Source organism: Ornithorhynchus anatinus, chromosome 3 (genome assembly GCF_004115215.2).
Source record: "Ornithorhynchus anatinus isolate Pmale09 chromosome 3, mOrnAna1.pri.v4, whole genome shotgun sequence".
NCBI lineage: Eukaryota > Metazoa > Chordata > Mammalia > Monotremata > Ornithorhynchidae > Ornithorhynchus > Ornithorhynchus anatinus.
Window position 1 is genome coordinate 12790600 of NC_041730.1, and position 22897 is coordinate 12813496.

Below are 22897 nucleotides of genomic sequence, written 5' to 3' on the forward strand. Positions count from 1 at the left end.
GGTGAGCCGGTGGTGAGCCGCTCGCTCCCAGAGAGATAAGCCACGGTTATTATCGGCCCAGCAGAGAAGCGCCACTTAGGCACATGTATGGGCGACGGCTCATTGTTTCCCCCAAGCCCGGGCCAGACTACCAACTCCCCAAAGAACGGCGCTCACAGCCCCTAGAGACGCGCTCCGCTGTCCCGTCCGACTCCACCTATTTGGAGAAATCAGAAGGCCAAAAGTGAACAAAGCCATACCACAGCCCGTCTTCCTCGGACAAGGAGACTTTGCTTTGGGCCCAGACCGTGTAGCCCTTTCCGGAGCCCGGGATTGTATGACGAGGAAACGGCCAAATGACAAGATCCTAGCTCTCCCGACAGCCGGAGGAGAAGTTGGCATGGTCTAGTGGATAGAGCACGGGCCTGAAAGTCAGAAGGACCTGGGTTCCAGTCCCGGCTCCACCACTTGTCTCTGTCTGACCTTGGGCAAGTTACTTCACTTCTCTGTGCCTCAGTTCCCACATCTATAAAATGGCGATTGAGACCGAGAGCCCCATGTGGGTCAGGGACTGTGTCTAACCTGATTTTCTTGTATCTACCCCAGCGTTTAGAACAGTGCCTGGCACATAGTAAGCTTTTAACCAATACCATGGGAAAAATAAAAGTTAGCCCGTGGGCTCCTAGCCCATAGGTGGTTTTCTCTGAGTTTTATCCAGAACCATAAACAGGGCACCTGGTGCAAATTTATCCAGGGGCAAAATCTGGGGACTCTGTCCCCAGGGATACAACCGAGTGCGCACTCTTGGCTCCTCTAACGCCAACCCACATGCTGTGCCTTCTCGTCTACCTTCCGGCCACCCCTTCACCCATAACTTGCCTCTGGCCCGCGACTCCCTCCCCTCCATCACATCCGTCAGACCGCCACTCTCCCCACCTTTAAACCTAATGGAAATCACTTCTCCTCCGAGAGGCCTTCACCAACGAAGCGGCCTCCCGGAGGGACCCGGCCGGCCGCCGACGGAGTCGGCCCCCCGCCGCGTCCCTCAGTCCCCGAGGCCAGCTCACATCTGTGCCGGCACCGTCATCTGAGGGAACCCACAACTCCCAGCTTCACCTCTGACCTTCGTTCCAAAGCTCCATTCAGCTCCGACCTCGTGAAGGAAAACCAAAGGCAAGTCCTGGAGCAGGCTGGGTAATGGGGAAACCGAGCTGACGGGCGCTTGCTTGGCCTGGGGCAACATCTGCAAGCCGCGATTCGTCACTCTGAAGAGTGAGTGGCAGCCACTGGTTTGGGAGGCTCTGAGAAACCCTCTGTTGAGGAGGAACATCACAAAAGGCAACACAATTTCCACAGTCTCTCTGTTTTCTAACGGGCAGGAGAGATCTGCATGAAAACAGAATCCGTTCCCACTGGTTCTTCCTCTCCTCACAGAATCATCACCCTCTGCTAGTGACATCACAGCCATTTGCTCAATGGCCACTTGTTTGTGATCAATCAATCCAGCAATTGTATTTCCTGAGCGCTTACTGTGTGCAGAGCCCTGTATTCAGTGCTTGGGAGAGTACAGAGAAGCAGCGGGGTTTAGTGGAAAGAGCACGGGCTTGGGAATCAGTGGACGTGGGTTCTAACCCTAGCTCCGCCACTTGTCTGCTGGGTGACCTTGGGCAAGTCACTTAACTTCTCCGTGCCTCAGTTACCTCATCTGTAAAATGGGGATTATGACTGTGAGCCCCACATGGGACAACCTGATGACCTTGTATGTACCCCAGCACTTAGAACAGTGCTCGGCACACAGTAAGCGCTTAACAAATGCCATCATTATTATTATCATTTATTTTTACAACATGGCATTTGGTAGACACGTTCTCTGCCCACAAGAAATTGCAGGCTAAAGGAGGAGACAGATATGACTATAAATAGATCAAGTACCGATATGTACATAAGTGCTGTGGACTGAGGGAGGGGTGATTAGGGGTGCAAGAGCAACACATGGGGGAGTGGGAGAAGAGGAAATGAGAGTTGAGTCTAGATGTCACGAGACCATCGTTTGTGACTTCAGGTGCTGCGGGGATAAGGAACAGGAGCAGAGAGAACAAGGGGATGGGAATTTTGTTTTTTGTGAAAATCTTCCCACCCAGGATGGAAGATAATAACGATGGCATTTGTTAAGCGCTTACTATGTGCCACGCATTGTTCTAAGCACTGAGATGATTTAGAAACCATGAGGGATGGCAGTTACAGAAGATGGGTGAAAGAACTCCTTGGCTAGACGCTCTCAGAGGAGGAAAGAGAAGGGGGCGGGAGTCGGCTCTCCCATTAAACACACACAAAATTGTTCCTGGTCCTACCCAAGCTAGGGCATTCTCTCTTCCATTAAGGAGCTGGAAAAACAATCTGAATTAGCCTAAAAGTCCAAAGGGACTCAGAAGGAATAGATCCCACAATGGATCCTGAGGAGAGGACCCTCTGACCTGCGACTAGCTTCCCGGACCCGACTCAAGCTTCCCACAGCACCCCAATTATGAAGCCGCATCAGTTTGAGCCAGGCCCCTTCTGAGCAGGAGCCGTGTAAGGGGTTCCTCTTGGCCCGGGGTCCCCAGGAGACCCCCCTCGGGGCATCCCCCACTCCTGACTGCCCAGCTCATGGCCACTTATTAATTATGGTACTTGCTAAGCGCTTACTGTGTGCCAAGCACTGGGGTAGATACAAGTTAATCAGGTTGGAGACAATCCCTGTCCCACATGGGGCTCTCACACTTATCAGCATTTTACAGAAGAGATAACTAAGGCACAGAGCCGTTAAGTGACTTGCCCGAGATCAAACAGCGGACGTGGCAGAGCCGGGATTAGAACCCAGACCCTTCTTGTTCCCAGACCCGTGTTCTATCCACTGACCCGCATCCCTCTGCGCCTCAAGGATGGGAAACTGGACCACTCGTTGAGAAGCAGCGTGGCTCAGTGGAAAGACCACGGGCTTAGGAGTCAGAGGTCATGGGTTCTAATCCTGGCTCCACCACCTGTCAGCTGTGTGACTTTGGACAAGTCACTTAACTTCTCAGTGCTTCAGTTACCTCATCTGTAAAATGTGGCTGAAGATTGTGAGCCTCACGTGGGACAACCTGATTACCCTGTATCTCCCCCAGTGCTTAGAACAGTGCTCGGCACATAGTAAGCGCTTAACAAATACCAACATTATTATTATTATTATTAATCACTCTCTTGGTCGAAGGGAGGGTCCCTGGGGTGTCAACCACTTGTCCCAACACCATCTAATCAATCCCTTCGGTTCACACATTGTGGGAAGGGAATGTGTCTGCCAATTTGATTATATAGTAGTCTCCCAGGAACACAGGACGCAACTCATAACTACCATTGAATGCTCGATTGATCGACGCCCTGGTTGTCCCACCATCTTCAGTAATCGCTATCAGAGAAACTTGGATTTCTCAGCCCTTCCTCAGGCTGGATGAGGGCTGTGTCTCCACCTGGAGTCTGGTCTCCTCAGAGACGGAGAGTATAATAGTACCTGGGGTATTAGTTAAGTGCATACTATGTGCCAAGCCCTGTACTAAGCGCTGGGGTAGATAGTGAGGGCCTACATGCGGCTTACAGTCTCTGGACTCTAAGCTCGTTGTGGGCGGGGAATGTGTATGGATATTGCTACATTGCACTCTCTCCAGTGCGTAGTACAATGCCCTGCACACAGTAAGCACTCAATAAATACAGTTGACTGACTGATAGTCTAAGTAGGAGGAAGGACAGGTATTGAGTCCCCATTTTGCAGATGGGGGAACTGAGGCTCAGAGAAGTGAAGTGACTTGCCCAAGCAGGAACATGGCAGAGCTGGGTTTAGAACCCAGATCCTCTGACTCCTAGGTCAGTGCCCTTTCCAATAGGCCGCCTTGTATGTTTCCCTGACTTTACAGTTAGCAAACCCATCTCCACGGGACCCTAGAGTAGGTGTGTGGGGGGGGTGTCCTGCTCCCCATTCCCCTTGAGTTCTGTCCCGACTCAGGTGACACTCCTGCCCCCCTACCCAACTCCCTGCCGCCAAGTGGCTTTGCACGCACCAAAAGCCACCCAAGTTCAGATCGCACTTCATCTGACTCATGCTATTGCTCTAAGTAATGAGGCATGCCATGGATCTAAGCCCCTGTATATTTTCATATTTCTAGCCTACAATTAGGCATTTTTGAGGGATGTACGAAACCAAGAAGGGACTTAGCAGACTATCGGCTTTGCTCAGGGACCTGTAATTATTCATCAGAAGCCGGCGCTGGCTGGCCGGGGCTCTCTGCACCGGGCTTCTCCACAGAGGCACCGGACTGGCTCATCTGAGATGATGAGGAGATTGGACGCGCCATGGCGGGGGGGGAAGCAAGAGCCCCCCTCCAACTCCTTCCAGACTCAGATCAACAGCCGAGGCATCGTCACCCTGAGGAACTGCTATGTAGGGAGGACTGGGCTTGGATGGGCCCTTCCAACCAGGCCCGCGGGGACTAACGTACGAAGAAGATGAAGAAGGAGGAAAAGAAGGAGAAGGAGAAGGAGGAGGAGGAGAAGGAGAATAGCAATTACTATAACAATGAAAACAATAACCGTGACATTGTTAAGCACTTACTATGTGTTAAGCACTGCTCTAAGAACTGGGGAAGACACAAGATAATCAGGTCAGACACAGTTCCTGTCCCACACAGGGTTCACAGTTTAAGTAGATGGGAGCACAGGTATTTTTTTTTAATGGTACTTGTTAAACCCTTACTAAACTGTTCAAAGTGCTGGGGTAGATGAATCAGGTTGGTTACGGCCTATGTCCCACATGGGACTCATAGTCTTAATCCCCATTTTGCAGATGAGGGAACTGAGGCACAGAGAAGTCCAGTGACTTACCCCAGGTCATACAGCAGACAAGGGGCAGAGCTGAGATCAAAATCTAGGTCTTTCTGATTCCCAGGTCTGTGTTCTATCCACTAGGCCGTGCTGCTCTGTGCTTGGGAGAGTCTAATATAACAGAGATGGTAGACACGTTCCCCGCCCGGAACAAGCTCACAGTCCAAGCTTTCGGTCTACAGCAGGAGGCAGACATTAATATACATAAATAATTTATAATTCAATTTATAGATTTGTACATAAGTGCAGTGGGGTTGATGGTGGGGCGAATATCAACTGCCCAGAGGACACGGATCCAAGTGTGTAGACGACGTAGAAGGGAGGGGGAGCCGAGGAAAATAAGGCTTAATCAGGAAGGCCTCCTGGAGGAGATGACTCCAACAAGATCTTGAAGGTGCGACAGAACAGTGGTCTGGTGCGCGTGGAGGGGGAAGTTGTTCTAGGCCAGAGGGAGGATAATAATAATAATAATATAATAATAATAATGATAATCACGGTATTAAGTGCTTACTATGTGCCAGGCATTGTCCTAAGCACTGGGGGGGGATACAAGTAAATCGGGTTGGACAGAGTCCCTGTTCCACGTAGGGCCCCCAGTCTCAATCCCCATTTTACAGATGAGGGAACTGAGGCCCAGAGAAGTGAAGTGACTTACCCTAGGTCACAAAGCAGACAAGTGGAAGATGTGGAGAAGGGGTCAGCGGCGAGACAGGCGAGATCGGGGCACATTGAGTAAGTTGGCACTGGAGGAGCAAAGTACGCAGGCTGGGCTGTAGTAGGAAATCAGTGAGGTAAAGTAGGAGGGGGAAAGTGATTGAGTCCTTTCAAGCCAATGGTGAGGAGTTTCTGTTTGATGTGAAAGTGGATGGGCAACCAATGGAGGTTCTTGGGGAGTAGAAAGACATGGACTGAATTTTTTTTTCAAAAAAAAGATCCGTGTAGCAGAGTGAAGTATGGACTGGAGTGACGTATGGACAGGAGGCAGGGAGGTCAGCAAGGAGGCAGATGCAGTAGTCAAGTGGTTTGGGTATTCTCTGTCTTTCACTCAGTTAATCAACCAATGGTATTTTCTGAACTCTTACTGTGTAGTCAAGTAGGTTTGGGTGTTCTCTGTCTTTCACCCAATCAATCAACCCATAGTATTTTGTGAGTGCTTACTGTGTGCACAGCACTGTACTCATGGCACTAGCAGTGTGGTTCGGTGGAAAGAGCCCGAGCTAGGGAGTCAGAGGTCAAGGGTTCGAATCCCGGCTCCGCCACACCAGCTGTGTGACCGTGGGCAAGTCACTTCACTTCTCTGTGCCTCAGTTCCCTCATCTGTAAAATGGGGCCCTGTATCTCCCCCAGCGCTTAGAACAGTGCTCTGCACATAGTAAGCGCTTAACAAATACCAACATTATTATTACTCTTTGGAAGAGTACAATACAAAGGAATTGGAAGACAAGTTCCCTAGCCACGGGGAGAAGCAGAGTGGCCTTGAGGATAGAGCATGGGCCCGGGAGTCAGAAGGACCTGGGTTCTCATTCTGGCTCCTCCACTTGACTGTGTGACCTTGGGCAAGTCACTTAATTTCTCTGTGTCTCAGTTACCTCATCTGTAAAAAGTGGCTTAAGGCTGTGAAGCCCATGTGGGACACGGACTGTGTTCGGCCTGATTAGCTTGTATCCATTCATTCACTCAATCGTATTTACTGAGAACTTACTGTGTGCAGAGCGCTGTACTAAGCACTTGGAAAGTACAATTCAGCAACAGATAGAGATAATCCCTGCCCTACAATGGGCTCACAGTCTAGAACAGGGGAGACAGACATCAAAACATCTCCCCGTTTCAGACTGCAAGCCCGTTGTTGGGTAGGGATTGTCTCTGTTGCCGAATTGTACATTCCAAGTGCTCAGTACAATGATCTGCACACAGTAAGCGTTCAATAAATATGTTTGAATGAATGAATGAAAACAAGTAAACAGGCATCATTAGCATCAATATGAATAAATAGAATGATAGATATATACACATCATTAATAAAATAAATAGAATAATAAATACGAACATATATAAACAAGTGCTATGGTGCGGGGATGTGGGGGTAGAGCAGAGGGTATCTACCCCAGCGCTTAGGACAGTGCCTGCCACATAGTAAACAAGCGCTTAACAAATATGGTAAGAAAAAAGGAGCTTACAGTCTAGGTGGAGCTTACTTTCCCTGTCATTGTTCTCATCTCTTTTTCAGTGGACTTGCCGCGGCCATCTTAGGGAGAGCTAGGCAAGAGGGAGAGGGAGAATAATAATCATAATAGCATTATTACTATTATTATTATTATTCAGTTCCCTCATCTGTAAAATGGGGATTGAAACTGGGGGCCCTGTGTGGAACAGGGACTGTGTCCAACCCGATTTACTTGTATCCACCCCAATGCTTAGTACAGTGCCTGGCACATAGTAAGCACTTAACAAATACCATGATTATTATTGTTATTATTATTACTAGCTAAAACACCCTGGCAAGAGGATTGGAGAAGGGCTCTGAAGGAGGACAGAGAGAATTATTCTCGCTGTTGAAATAGGGTCCGGCACCACCACCTGACAGGGCTCCCAGTTGCACTGGGACAAATGGGAAATGACGCCGAAATCAAGGTCCCCGGTGATGACAGAAAATCGAGCCTCACAAGTCCACAGTCTAGAGAGCTGTCATGCTGGGAAGTCGGGAAGGCTCCTAGCCAAATGAGCGGTGTGATCCAGTGGAATCAATCGATCAATGCTATTTAGGAAAGCAGCATGGCCTCGTGGCAAGAGCATGGGCTTGGGAGACAGAGGATGTGGGCTCTAATCCCAGCTCCACCACTTGTTGGCTGTGTGACCTTGGGCAAGTCACTTCATTTCTCTGTGCTTCAGTTTCCTCATCTGTAAAATGGGGACTAAGAGTGAGAATCCCATGTGGGACAGGGACTGTATCTAACCCAATTTGCTTGCGGCCACCCTAGCCCTTAATACAGTGCCCCTAGCCCTTAATACAGTGCCTGGAACAAAGTGATTGCAAATACCACAATTCTTATTATTATTATCATTATTATTATTATTATTAAGGGAGTTCCGGACAGGGAGGGAGGCCAGCATGGGGAGAGAAGAGAAGGAAATATGGCAGCCTCCATGGGCCAAGGCCAACTCACAGGGATGGTGTGAGGACAGAATGAGATGTCTGATAAAAAGTGCTTTGGAAAAATCAAAGTAATAATAATAATTGTGGTACTTTTTAAGTGCTTACTAGGTGTCAGGCACTGTACTAAGCGCTGGGGTGGATACAAGGTAATCGGGTTGGACCCAGTTCCTGTCCCATGTGGAGTTCACAGTCTCCATCCCCATTTCAGATGAGGTAACTGAGGCACAGAGAAGCGAAGTGACTTGCCCAAGGCCACAGAGTAGACAAGTGGTGGAGCCAGGATTAGAACCCACAACCTTCTGACTCCCAGACCCTATGCTCCATCCACTCCACCAAGCTGCTCTACAAATGCAAGAGGTTGTGATGACTATGACACATTAGAGAAGCAGCGTGGCTCAAGGGAAAGAGCCTGGGCCTGGGAGTCAGAGGTCATGGGTTCAAATCCCGGCTCCGCCACTTGTCAGCTGTGTGACTGTGGACAAGTTACTTCACTTCTCTGTGCCTCAGTTCCCTCATCTGTAAAATGGGGATGAAGACTGTGAGCCTCACATGGGACAACCTCATTCCCCTGTATCTACCCCCAGCGCTTAGAACAGTGCTCTGCACGTAGTAAGCGCTTAACAAATACCAACATTATTATTATCATTTCACAACCTCTCCCCAAGAAAAGTACATGTGTAAAGCATTAAGTCCTCGCAGAGTTTCTCAAGTTGGTGGGAATCAAGCAAGAACACTCGAGTGGACCCACAAGCCCTGTGACCCACGGCGTCTCCGCGTGACCAACTGAGCCCCAAGCTCTGAAAGAGGATTTCAGAACGGAGGTGATTGCCGTTCCAACTCCACTTACCAAGCAGACCGACGGCCGGGAGCAGCAGCAACCCGTCGGAAATATCGAAGCGCCGAGGATCGGCTACTCGCTTACGTTAGCCGGGTCTCGGTTACTGGGGCAACGCCGAAGGAAAACAACCTCGTCCAATCCCCCAGGAACATGGGGGAAAATCATATGGAAAGAAAAGGTCAAGATTTCCAGGCCCAGAGACTTCCACCAGTCACGGCTCCCATGCCATTCCCCCGGTTTCAATTAAAAGGAGGAACCGTCAGCCCGGGCAGTTGGGCTTAGGAGCAGGCGGGCCTCTTCTGACCAGGCTCTGACCAAAAGCCTGCCTCCCACCTCTGACAGGGTAGACCTCGACTCCCTCAGCGTTGATCAATCGATCGTATTTATTGAGTATTCACTTGTCTGTAGAGCACCGTATTAAGTATTTCAATGCAGCCTAGTGGATAGATCATAGGCCCGGCGTCAGAGTCATGGGTTCTAATAATCCCAGCTCTACCACTTGTCTGCTGTGTGACCTTGGGCACTACACTTCTCCGTGCCTCAGTTCCCTCTGTGAGCCCTCTGTGTGACAGGGATTGTGTCCAACCCAAATATCTTCCGTCTACCCCAGCACTTAGAACAATGCCTGGCACATAGTAAGCGCTTAATGAATACCATAATTATTATTTTTTGCTTTATCTGCAGAGTCTGGAGGACCCATAAGGAATGGGTGAATCAATCAATCGTATTTACTGAGCATTTACTGTGTGCAGAATGCTTGATTAAGTACAACATAACAATATAACAGACATATTCCCTGCCTACAACAAGCTTTAAACAAACACCCTTAAACAAGCTTTAAAACAAGCACCAAGAGGCCTTCCCAGACCAAGCTCCACTTTTCCTTTATTTCCCACTCCCTTGTGCATCACCCTGACTTTCTCCCTTTACTCTTTCTCTCTTCCCCGCCCCACAGCACTCATGTACATATCTGTCATTTTATTTATTTGTATTTATGTCTGCCTCCCCCTCCTAGACTGTAAGCTCATTGTGGAGAGAGAATGTCACTATTTATTGTTGCATTGTACTTTCCCAAGCGCTTACTACACTGCTCTGCCCACAGTAAGCGCTTAATAAATACAATTGAATGAATGAATGAAGCACCTAAGAGCTAAAGCCCATCATGTGAGTATGTGCTTATTCCCCAAGCAGCCAGAGCCAAAGATCTCAGCCCGTCCTCCCTCTCAGCCTGAAAGGAACCCAGGCAGGCTCCAGTCCAGGGTTAATATAACTTCCCTAGAAGCTACTTTACGGAGCACAAGACAATTTCAATGACAACATCATTCCTTTGCAGGAAATCGGGTCCCACTGCAGAGCCTGAAGAAAGGGCTACCTGACCTCCAACTCCTCTCCCTCTTATTTAGACTGTGAGTCCCGTGTGGGACAGGGACCGTGTCCACCCTAATTCACTTGTATCTTCCCCAGCCCTTAGAATGGTGCTTGACACATAGTAAGCATTCGACAAATGCCATTAAAAAACAAACAAACAAAAGCTGCTGCCGGCCTAAGAGCAGCACCACCCTAGGCCGGGCCCAATCCGGGCAGGTGCAGTGTGTGTCGTTCCTCTCAACCTGAGGCTGCAGGTAGAATCTGCCCCAGCGATTCCTGGTGGCCTAGCGGGCCCCGATCAGCTTCCCCCTGTGCCCCGGTGTATTAACTCTAACCCCTCTGAGCTGGGAAAGTGAGGGCTGAGGCCTTGCATATCTGCAGAACGGCACATATGTGGTCATCGCATTACGACGTGTGCCAACACATGTGACATCACGGGCAGTAAGCACTCAAGGAACATGACTGAATGAAGTGGCAGAGTGGAATTAGAACCCAGGTCCTCTGGCTCTCAGGGCCCTATTCTTTCCACTAGGCCACGCTGCTTCTCGACTCTACCCCAGGGCCTGTTCTCGCGACCTGACCATTCTTGAGAGATTTCCTGATGTCTGGATTTCTTTCCTGACCCATGGGCAATGCCTATGGTTCTACACTTTTAAAAGTAAAATCGCCGAGCCAGTTTTTCTCCCCCCCCCCTTTTTTTTGATTGTTTACTCCCCCAGTCTCATTTTTGCTACACCGCGTCTCAGTCTGTGTTTAGTTCGGACTTTCTGCGCCATTGCTCTCGAATCCAGCTTTAAGTCCCGAGTAAAATATAATTTAATAGGAATGTGATTCTGGAATGATCTCATTGAAAAAGCATACCCAGTAAAGGCCAAGGGGCCAACCTCCATACAGCCCATTAACACTCCGAGTAGAGAAGATTTCAGATTTCCCTTAAATGGAAAGTGTTTTCTGAGGGAGTATTCCAACAGCAGGGGGGCAAACCTGGTATGATGCCCCTCTGCCGCTGGAAGGGAAATATCCATATCCCTTCTTCCAAAGCCTGGGTGCAAATGATTCCAGCCCACGTGTGCCTTTATCGCTCCAAATCTCCGACGTTCAGGAGAAAATGTCGAAAAGTTTGAGTGCAGACCTGCATCCGGCCTGGGGTGGTTCTCATCAGCTTTTGGATTCCAGCATCCCTTCCTCCCACCGCCGCCGTCCCCCAAACCAAGACTCCGGACACTCGGCCTCTGAGAGAGCTGGAATCCTGGGACATCGGCTCCCGGGATCTCTTTCTGGATTCTCTTCCACGTGGGGGACGGTTAGTCACTGAAAAGTGTCCCTCCTCACACCCTGTCCAAATGGCACCTTGTCAGTCCGTGGTTAGCAGCCTTCCCTTAATAATAATAACTGTGGTATTCCTTAAGTGCTTATTGTGTGAAACGCACTGTTCTAGGCACTGGGGTAGATACGAGGTAACTAGGTCGGACTCAGTCCCTGTCCCAAGTGGAGCTCAAAGTCTTTATCCCCATTTTACAGATGAGGTGACTGAGGCCCAGTGAAGTGACTTGTCCAAGGTCACACAGCAGACATGTGGTGGAGCTAGCATTAGAGCCCAGGTCCCCTGACTCCCAGGCCCGTGTTCTCTCCACTAGGCCACACTGCAGTCTAGACGACAGCGGTAAACAGGTTGGAAATAGTCCCCGTCCTGCGTGGGGCTCACAGTCTTAATCCCCATTTTACGGTTGCGATAACTGACGCCCAGGTAAGTGAAATGACTTGCCCAAGGTCACACAGCAGACAAGTGGCAGTGCCAGAATTAGAACCCAGGTACTTCTGACTACCAAGATCGTGCTCTATCCATTAGGCTAACTTGTTTCTCAACTGATACCACTATTTTTCTACAAAAACGTTCAGTTCATGTTTCCCTACTCCTTGAGAACCTCTAGTGGTTGCCCACCCACCTCTGCATCAAACAGAAACTCCTCACCATTGGCCTCAAAGCACTCAATCACCTTGCCCACTCCTACCTTACCTCCCTGATTTCCTACTACGATCCAGCTCATACATTTCACTCTTCTGCCTACCTACCAAACATAGTTCGATCTCGTTTATCTCACCGCCGACCCCTCGCCCACATCCTGCCTCTGGCCTGGAATGTCTTCCCCCTCACCCTCCCCACCCTCAAAGCCTTATTAAAAGCACATCTCCTCCAAGAAGCCTCTCCAACTAAGCCCCCATTTCCTCTTCTCCCACTCCCTTCTGTGCCGCCCCTAGCACAGATTTGTTTGTACAGTTCTGTTGTATTGTGCTCTCCCAAGTTCTCAGCACAGTCTTCTGCCAATCATCATCATCATCATTCTATTTGATAATCGCTTACTTTATTCCAGGCACTGTTCTAAGCGCCGGGGTGAATACAAGCAAATCGGGTTGGATACAATCCCTGTCCCACAGGGGACTCACAGTCTCCATCTCCATTTTACAGATGAGGTAACTGAGGCCCAGAGAAGTGAAGTGACTTGCCCAAGGTCACCCAGCCGACGGGGGGGAATCGGCATTAGAACCCATGATCTTCTGACTCCCAGGCCTGTGCTCTAGCCTCTAGGCCATGCTGCTTCTCTACTGAATGACTGATTGATTTGTACCCTTCATCCCCTCTTCCTCAGCCCACAGCCCTTATGTCTACAGTGAAAATTTATTTATATTAACACCTTTCTCCCCCTTTAGACTGTAAGGTGGTTGTGGGCAGAAAATAAGTCTACCAACTCTGTTAAACTGGGCTCTCCCGAGCACTTAGTACGGTAAATACCACTGATTGACTGACTGATCAATAGACTGATCTCTGCTTCCCGGCCCTGGTCTGCAACGTCCTTCCCCCCCGAATGCGGGGTCTCACGGCTCACCTTGGCATCCACAGCGGCTGGAGAAGGAAGCATCTTCTGCTTCCGCTCAGACCCCAGGCTCCCTCACCATCCTGCCCCAGGGAGGCCCTGATGAAAGCAGCGTGGCCTAGTAGATAGAGCGCGGGCCTGCGAGTCAGAAGGACCTGGGGTCTAATCCCGACTCTGTCACTTGTCTGCTGTGTGAGCAAGTCACGTCACTTCTCTGGGCCTCAGTTACCTCATCTGAAAAATGGGGATTAAAAGTGTGAGCCCCATGTGGAACAGGGACTCTGTCCGACCCGATTAACTTGTAGATACCCCAGGGCTTCGAACAATGCTTGGCACATAGTAAGTGCTTGACACATCTCCTCCGGGAGGCCTTTCCTGATTAAATCCCCCTTTCCTCTTCTCCCACTCTCTTTTGCGTCGGCCTGACTTGCTTTGTTCCTCCCCTCCCAGCCCCATGGCATTTATGTATATATCTGCCATTTATTTATTTATATTAATAACTGTCTCCCCAACTCTAGACTGTAAGCTCACTGTGGTCAGGGCATGCTTCTGTTTATCATAGTATTGTAGTCTCCCAAGCGGTTAGTGCAGTGCTCTACTCAGAAAGCTCTCAATAAATACAACCGAATGACTGAATGACTACAAGTGCTTAAGAAGCATTATTATTATTAATATCCCCTGGCCGCATATCAGGCAGGCTCCGGCACCTTCGTGACTCCCTCCAGGAAGCAGAGTGACCCCGCTGGAAAAGGATTCCTGGGCCAGAATGAGATTTCCTCTTCCTCTTTCCCTCCCTGCTTCCCAGGTACATCATCCCTCAATCCAACTGAACCTCTTCGATTCTGTTTCCGCAGTTTCCTTCGGCAGCCCAGACGCCCTCGGGGCCTACTGGGAAAGAAGCCAAGGGCCAACACAAGCTTCTGTGTTTCTAAGAGTCTGAACTGTTCTTACGAGAGGACTGTGTCCTCCTCGGCAGAGTCGCCAAGCAGCCCGTACTAAATGAAGAGAATGCCAGAGGCAGCCACATCCATCTGCTCAACCCAAAATGGGGAAAGAAAGGGACAGTTTTTCAAATAAAGGAACTTGTTTTGTGGTGGCCACATAGGCTGGTAGATCTGACCAGAAGCCTGGAGCAAGGGGGATGAATGTCCCCAGACCTCTGAAATTTCAGGTGTTTTCTATGACACCCAGGACGGGCAGCATAGCCTAGTGGAAAGAGCACAGGCCCGGAAGTCGGAGGACCTGGGTTCAAATCTCGGCTCTGCCACATTCAATTGTATTTCTTGAGTGTTTATTGTGTGCAGAGCACTGTACTAAGCTCTTGCAAAGTACTATTCAGCAATACATAGAGACAATCCCTACCCAACAACGGGCTCACAGTCTGAAAGGGGGAGACAGACATCAAAACAAGTAAACAGGCATCAATAGCATCAATATAAAAAAATTATAGATATAACACATCATTAATAAAATAAATAGAATAATAAATATTATACACAAATGCTGTGGGGCAGGGATGGGGGTAGAGCAGAGGGAGGGAGTCTGGGCAATGGGGAGGGGAGGAGGAGCAGAGGAAAAGGGGGGCTTAGTCTGGGAAGACCTATGCCTGCTGTGTGATCTTGGGCAAGTCACTTCTCTGTGCTTCAGTTTCCTCATCTGTAAAATGGGGATTCAATACCTGATCAATACCTGTTCTCCCTCCTACTTAGACCGTGAGCCCCATATGGAAGAGGGATTTGGTCTGCCAAATCTTGTACCTTCTCCAGTGCTTACAGCCGTGTTTGAAAGGTAGAAAGTGCTTAACAAGTGCCACAATTATTATTATTATTATCATTATTCTCTCAGTCTCGGTCTCACAGACACAGTCGGGGATGATCCAGTGCCCTCTAAGGCAGGGGGCTTAGTACAGTGCTCTGCAAAAGGGAGGCACTCAGTAAAAAACACAGAAAGATTGAGGCAGCAGGGGGTCAACAGAAGCCTAAACCCTCCTCCTGATGGAGAACCCAGGGGAGAGCCCTTACATCGATCAATTCATCCATTCAATTGTATTTACTGAACTCTTACCATGTGCAGAGCACTGTACTAAGCGCTTGGGAGAGTACAACAGAACTGTAAACAGAAACATTCCCTCCACATAATGAGCTTACAGCCAGAGAACTGTTATAGTAGCACCGCGGTCTCAGCACCGCCGGCTACCGTTTCAAGGGCAAGAATAGGTCGGTGTGGGAGAGCCCAGATCTGACTCCTGCTTAGCTTCGGAACTCAAAGAAACAGAAAAGGGACTTATCAGATAGATATTCCGGGAAATAATGCCTGCAAATTCTATCTGCAGTGCTCTGCTCGCACTCAGCGCTCAGCAAATACGATCGATTGACTGGGTCTGTCTCCCTATTAGACCGGAAGCTCCTAGGGGGCAAGGATCCCATCTATTCATCCTACCGTACTCTCCCAAGCACTTACTACAGAGCCCCCTCTACAGTAGGCACTCAATAAATACTATCAATGGATCGACTGACTGATGCTGGGACACCTTGCCCTCTTCATATCGGACAGACGATCGCTTTCCCAACCTTCAGAGCTTTATTGAAGGCACATCTCCAAGAGGCCTTCCCCTACTAAGCTCTCATTTCCTCTTCTCCCCCTCCCTTCTGCATCACCCTGGCTCTTGGATTTGCACATTTCATTCACCCCTCCCTCAACCCAAAGTACACATATCCATCATTTACTTATATTAACGTCTCTCCCCCTCTAGACTGTAAGCTCGTTATGGGCAGGAAACGTATGTGCCAACTCTGTTACATCGTGCCCTCCCGAGCACTTAGTACAGTCCTCTGCAAACAGTAAGTGCTCAATGAATATGACTGATTGATTGAGTGATGGATCGCACTAATCTATCCCACTTGGTCAGCTAACTTCTCAACTCCTGGTCTGGTTAACAGTCCCAAGTACAGTCAATTCCTGATTCTGCTGAGGGATGAGAGGGTGATAATCGCGGTGATGGGTGACCTCAACCTCTTGGATTTTCTTCCCCACCTGGCTTCCAGTCTTCTTCTCCATTAACTACTCACTGCTCCTCAGTATAACTGACAGGGGCTGAGAGGAAGGGAAGCATAAATGTTTTGCGTCCTGGGGAGCAAGCAGTTTTGCCAAATGCTTTTCATGAGAGAATCTACTGAAATGGATAACTACAGTGAGGATGGAGGGCAGCTCTGATTTCAAGGTGGCTGTCTCTTGGACTTCTACTCCCCCAAATGAGGTCATGAGCAGGTGGTCAACGGGCCCCCAGGACATGCTGTGCTGGGCTTGGAATTCCTTCCTTGATCGAACGGGGATGAGGCTGAGTAAATTCCAAACTCCTACCAGTGGAATGATAATAATAATAATAATTATAACTGTGGTATTTGTTAAGTGCTTACTATGTGTCAGGCACTGTTCTAAGCATTGGGGTGGATACGAGATAAACGGGTTGGACACAGTCCCTGTCCCACATAGGGCTCACGGTCTCAATCCCCATTTTACAGATGAGGAAACTAAGGCCCAGAGAAGTTAAGTGACTCATCCAAGGTCACAAAGCAGATAAGTGGCAGAACCCAGGACTTTCTGACTCCCAGGCCCGTGCCCTCTCCATTATTCAATCATTCATTCATTCAATCATATTTACTGAATGCTTCCTGTGTGAGAGCACTGTATTAAGTGTTTGGGAAGTAAAATTCAGCGACAAATAGAGACAATCCCTGCCCACAACGGGCTCACAGTTTATAAGGGGGGAGACAGACATTGAAACAAGTGAACAGGCATCAGTAGCATCATTATAAATAAATAGAATTATAGATATATACACATTACTAATAAAAATAAATTGAATTCTAATTAGTAATATGCACGTATACTCACAAGTGCTGTGAGGCGGGAAGGGGGTTAGAGCAAAGAGAGCATTCGGGACGATGGGGAGGGGAAGGGGTCATTAGGCCATTAGACCATGCTGCTTCTCCAATCCCACCTCTATCTCCTTCCTTCCCATTCAAGCCAACAGACTGGAGAGGGAGGGAGGGAGGGAGAGAAAGAGGGAAAGAAAAAAGTGTAAGGGGAGGGGTGTGAGAGAGAGGGAAATCATATCCCAGTGTACCTCCACCTGTAACTACAGGAATGTCTGCCTCTTCCTGTAGACTATAAGTATCTTTTGGGAAGGGATCATGTCTATCAGCTCCATTGTACTGAACTTTCCCAAGCACTTAGTGCAATGATCTACACCCAGCAAGCACTCAGTCAATCCCATTGATTGATCCATAGTGTTTATCAGCCCTCTTCCTAGAGGGTCTCTAGGATTTGCCCATTTCTGACACAAAACCCTATGGAACCCCACCCTTTTTTTAAAATTACGGTATTTAAGGGCTTTTTTTTTCTTTTTTGGTATTTGTTAAGCTTTTGTCAAGCACTGTTCTAAGCACTGTCGCAGTCCCTATCCCGCATGGGGTTTACCCTTCACACCACCTGGCCAATTATGTGGTCAAGCCACCAGACCTCAGCCCCAGGCTGTGCCAATCGGGATGCCAATGATAACCAGGTGCCCTTCCTGCTGAGCCAGGTCCCTCCCTGGTACAGAGACGACCCTCTCTCCCCCGCCAAGGCTCACGTTGCTTCTGCTGCCAACTTCAGCCCCCCCTGGCTTGGTCAGCACAAAATGGTAATAAATATAGTGCTACCTTGGCTTTTGGATAACTTTTTTTGTTTTTCCAAAGTGCTTTCTCATCGATGATCAATGAGAAGCAGCATGACCTAGTGGAAAGAGCACGGGCCTGGGAGCTAGAGGACCTGGGTTCTAATCCCTGCTCTGCCACTTGCTGGCTGTGTGACCTTGGGGAAGTCACTTCATTTCTCTATGCCTAGCTTTTTTATCTGTAAAATGGGTATTTCCCCTCTCAGGATGGCACCTGGAGAGTTTCCAGTACCCTACCAGTCTCAACTATGGGACGGAGAGTCAAGCAGAGGCATACCTATTCCATTCCTAGTGTGGGCAGTGGCTAGTGAGCAGAAGGCAATCTGTTACAAGCCAAAACTCACCTGTGCTGGTCAGCTGCGGGATGGGAGAGATTCCAGGGTGGAGACTCAAGTTTACTGCACAGAAGGAGGCAGTGGTAAACCATTTCCACATTTTTACCAAGAAAGCCCTATGGATTCACTACCAGAAGGATTGCAGATGGAGGTTGGGCGTTCTGGGAGAGATGTGTCCATGGCGTCGCTATGGGTAGGAGATGACTTGACAGCATAAGACAAGACAAATTGGGGATTAAGACTGTGAGCCCCATGTGGGACAGGGACTTTTGTCCAATCCTATGATCTTGTATCTACCCTGGCACTTAGTAAGGTGCCTGGAACATAGTGAGAGCTTAACATATATCACAATTATGATTGTTAGTATTATTATTATCCCACTTTATCCTCCCAACAGGCTCTTATCACCCCCGTTTTACACCTGAGGGGCCCGAGGCAATGCAAAGTTGAGTGACTTGCTCAAGGTCACAAAGCAGGGCAGGACCAAGTCAGGACTTGAACCCTGTGCTCCTGACATCCAGCCCCAAACACTTTCCACTAAACCACAGGCGTCCAGCTGCCCCTCCTCCACTCTTCCTTCAAGTCTCCCTCCACCTTATTTTGGATTAGTTTTGCTCCACCGTTTTTAGTTTCTCATACTGGTTCATGATTTGCTTGAGTGTCTAGACATCAAGGTCAACCAAATCACTTTGAAGGCCCCCCCAGAAATAGCTGGACTAGTAGAAATCTAGTTGAAAAGAGTGAATCCCAGTGAAAAGTTTACAACATTCCCCCACCCAGGAAAGGTCAAAAATGGCCCAATCACGTTCCAGAAACAGTCCAAACTCTCCTCTGTCTCTGCGTCTTGCAACGCACCTGCAATCGATCTCGCCACGAGGGATCCATTTCATGGAATCGGGAACAGGTCAGAGCTGACCAGAAGTGCTGAGATTCAGCCTTGGTCCAACCGTCCACCTTCCACAAGATGTCTTATAAGAAGGGCGTCAGGGAAAGGGAGGGTGGAAGGGGGAGAGAAATGGAAAGGAGGAGGGAGGAAGTTCTATTTTTAAACCACTTCTGAGAGAGTGGGAGTGTGGGGGAGGGAGAGAAATCAACTCTGAGCCAGATCTGCTCTGAACAGGCTAGGCACCAGGATGAGAACTTGACCAGTGTGCTGGGACAAGCTGCTGGGAGCCCAAGCCATCGAGAAGGGACATGCGAATTGCTGCATCATCGACCCCATTTCTCAAAAATCAAGGCTTCTCCTTCCTCCACCTCTGGGCTGTCTAGCCGGGAAATGGTTGTTTGTTGTTGTTGTTTGGGTTTCTTTTACGGTACTAGGTACCAGGCACTGTACTGAGCTCTAAAGTAGATACAAGCCAATCAGTCCCTGTTCCACGTGGGGCTCACAGTCGTCATCCCCATTTTACAGATGAGGTAACTGAGGCCCAGAGAACTGAAGTGACTTGCCCAAGATCAGGCGGCAGCAGACAAGCGGCGGAGGCAGCACTAGAGCCCAAGTTCTTCTGACTCCAAAGGCCCATGCTCTTTCCAGTAGGCCACGCTTCTCAAACACGCAAGAGTGTAGATCAGGTTTGAGTGTTGTTCACTCTTTGGCTTGTTGTTCACTCTTTGGCTCTAAAGGTTCCCATAATCCCTGCAGCATCCCCTCCTTGCTGATTCACTGAACGAGACCCTGCCAGGTTCTCTTCAAAGGACTCAAAGACCGGGGCTGCTGCTAATAATAATAATAATGATATTTGTTAAGTGCTTACTATGTGCCAGGCACTGTACTAAGTGTTGGGGAGCAGCGTGGCTCAGTGGAGAAGCAGCGTGGCTCAGTGGAAAGAGCATGGACTTGGGAATCAGAGGACGTGGGTTCTAATCCTGACTCCGGCACTTGTCTGCTGTGTGACCTTGGGCAAGTCACTTAACTTCTCTATGCCTCAGTTACCTCACTGTAAAAATGGGGATTAAAAAAAAAATATGAGCCCCACGTGGGACAATCTGATTACCCTGTATCTACTCCAGTGCTTAGAACAGTGCTCTGCACATAGTAAGCGCTTAACAAATACCATAATTATAAAAGGAAATTGGGTAGGGCACAGTCCCTGTCCCACGTGGGGCTCACAGTCTCAATCTCCATTTTGCAGATGAGGGAACTGAGGCCCAGAGAAGTCACACAGCAGACAAGTGGTGGAGCCAGGAGTAGAATCCAGGACCTTCTGACTCCCAGGCCCGAGCTTTATCCACTGTGCCATGCTGCTTCTCTACAGCAGAGCAGGGAAGGAAGAGGCCTTAAAACTCTCCCAAGCTTCGTCTTGGGAACGTGTCTACCAACTCTCTTGTTTTGTACTCTCCCAAGTGCTTAGTACGGTGCTCTGCTCACGATCGGCGCTCAATAAATACCTCTGACGGATGTATCTTTTCCGTAGAACCAGTTGCCCTCCACCTCCTTCCCTCCTGTTCCAGCCCTCCGACTAGTGTGCGTGTGATGTGTGATGTGTGTGTGTCTGCAGTTTATTTACATGACCAGGCTCTGTTGTTAGCAACAGAAACCAAGTCCCCAAAGGCAGAGGACAGGAATTTGCCAAGCTGCTCGCTCTTCCCCCATTTTGTTTCTCAGTCTACCAGGAGTTGAGAGGGTGGGCGGGGGAGGAAGAAGAGATGTTCAAAATACCCCCACCTCTTCCCCGACTCTTTGCTATTGGCTTTTATCCTTTGCTGCTTCCCGGTTCTTGCCTCACAGAGCACCCTGGGAAGCAGCATGGCCTAGTGGATAGAGTTCCCAGCCATTTGTCTGCTGCTGTGTGATCTTGGGCAAATCACTTCACTTCTCTGTGCCTTACTGTCCTCATCTGTAAAATGGGGATTATGACTGTGAATCCCATATGGGACATAGATTGTGTCCAAACTGATTAGCCTGGATCTACCCCAGAGCTTAGATAGTTCCTGGCACATAGAAAGCGTGAAACAACATTAAAAAAAAACCAAAACTCGAGTATCCTGGCGAGGTGAACAGAGCACAGGCCTGGAAGTTGGTGGTGACTGAGATCTAATTCTGGCTCTGCGTCGTGTCTGCTGGGTGAGTTTGGGCAAATCGCTTTACTTCTCTGGGGCTCAGTTTTCTCATCTGTAAAATGGGGAATCGAAATGTGCCCTCCCTCTTCTCCCATATGGGTCAGGAACTGTGGTATTTGTTAAGTGCTTACTATGTGCCAAGCAATTCTATGCTCTAAATGAATACATTTCAAAAAAAATCCTGGCAATTATCCAGCTTCAGAATCATCATCAGAGAGCAAAACTTCACTAGGGCATCCCTTCTTCTTTACTGTTTTCCCATTAATGTCGCCCAGAGTCTTAGCCTAGAGAGTCCCAGCCTAGAGTTGACCCAGTAAGGCTTTCTTTTTTTCCCCCCAAATATAGTCGAGGTTTGGTCCTCTGGGTTGAAGGAAGAGGAACAAGGCCTGGATTAGTCAAAAACAGAGACGATGCTTACTATAATAATAATAATAATGATAATGTTGGTATTTGTTAAGCGCTTACTATGTGCCGAGCACTGTTCTAAGCGCTGGGGTAGACACAAGGGAATCAGGTTGTCCCACGTGGGGCTCACATTCCTAAACCCCATTTTACAGATGAGGTTACTGAGGCACCAAGAAGTTAAGTGACTTGCCCAAAGTCACACAGCTGACAAGTGGTGGACCGGGATTCGAACCCTTGACATCTGACTCCAAAGCCCGTGCTCTTTCCACTGAGCCACGCTGCTTCTCACGCTGCTTACTATGTGCCAGGCACTCTACCGCTGGGGTAGATACAAACTAATCAGGTTGGACCCAATTCCTGTCCCACATGGGGCTCACAGTCTTAATCCCCATTTTACAGATGAGGGCACTGAGGCACAGAGAAGTGAGGTGACTTGCCCAAGGTCACCCAGCACACAAGTGGCGGAGCAGGGATTAGAACTCAGGTCTTTCTGACTCCCAGGCCCATGCTGCTTCACTTTCACCAGTCCAGTCAGGCTCCTGAACAGACCAGCTTTACACATTTGGCTGCCCTGAGGTGGGGAAAAAAATCACTTTCTCCATCTCTCTTTCTCTAGGGTGGTGACCCCTCTCAGGTTATGGATCCTGGACACATGCGACACTGTGTCCATTATGCCAGGATGGACAGACGGACACACACACACTGTAATTTACTTTTTATAATGGCATTTATTAAGAGCTTACTATGTGCAAGCACTGTACTAAGCACCAGGGTACATGCAAGCTAATCTGGTTGGAGAGAGTCCCCGTCCCACATGGGGCTCACAGTCTTAATCGCTCATTTTACCGAGGGGGGACCTGAGGCACATAGAAGCTTTGAACATAGTAAGCACTTAACAAATACCATAAAAAAAAAGAAATGTTAAGCGACTTGCCCAGGGTCACACAGCGGACAAGTGGCAGAGCTGGGATTTCAGGGGTGTTTCCCATCTGCCATTTTCCTCCAGAGTCCAGGGTCTCCCTATGGGATGGGTCATTATGGGCCTGGTCTTTTCTCTTTTTCAGGCCACCCCCTGGGCCTCCATCTCAGGCGTCCCTCTAGTTTCTACGAGGAATCAAATCGGCGGCCCGGCGGGGAGGGGCCTACGGTGGCGGTGGCGGGGATGAGTTCAGGGCTGCCCGAGGGCGAGCGGCCTCAATGAGCACATGCCCCCGGCTGGAAGCCGTTCCATAAACATCTCCTTTTCTGTCCGCTGGTGGGGCTCGCTGACGATGG

General features: G+C 49.1%; 1 protein-coding gene across 1 annotated transcript in view; it reads right to left on the reverse strand.

Annotated features, from left to right (window-relative positions):
- DENND2B (DENN domain containing 2B) overlaps window positions 1–19093 on the reverse strand; it is a 135326-nt gene extending 116233 nt beyond the window's left edge. The window contains 1 exon segment of the mRNA XM_039911378.1: window positions 19013–19093. The gene's annotated coding sequence lies outside the window, so the exon portion shown is untranslated.
- Window positions 19094–22897: the final 3804 nt, after the last annotated feature.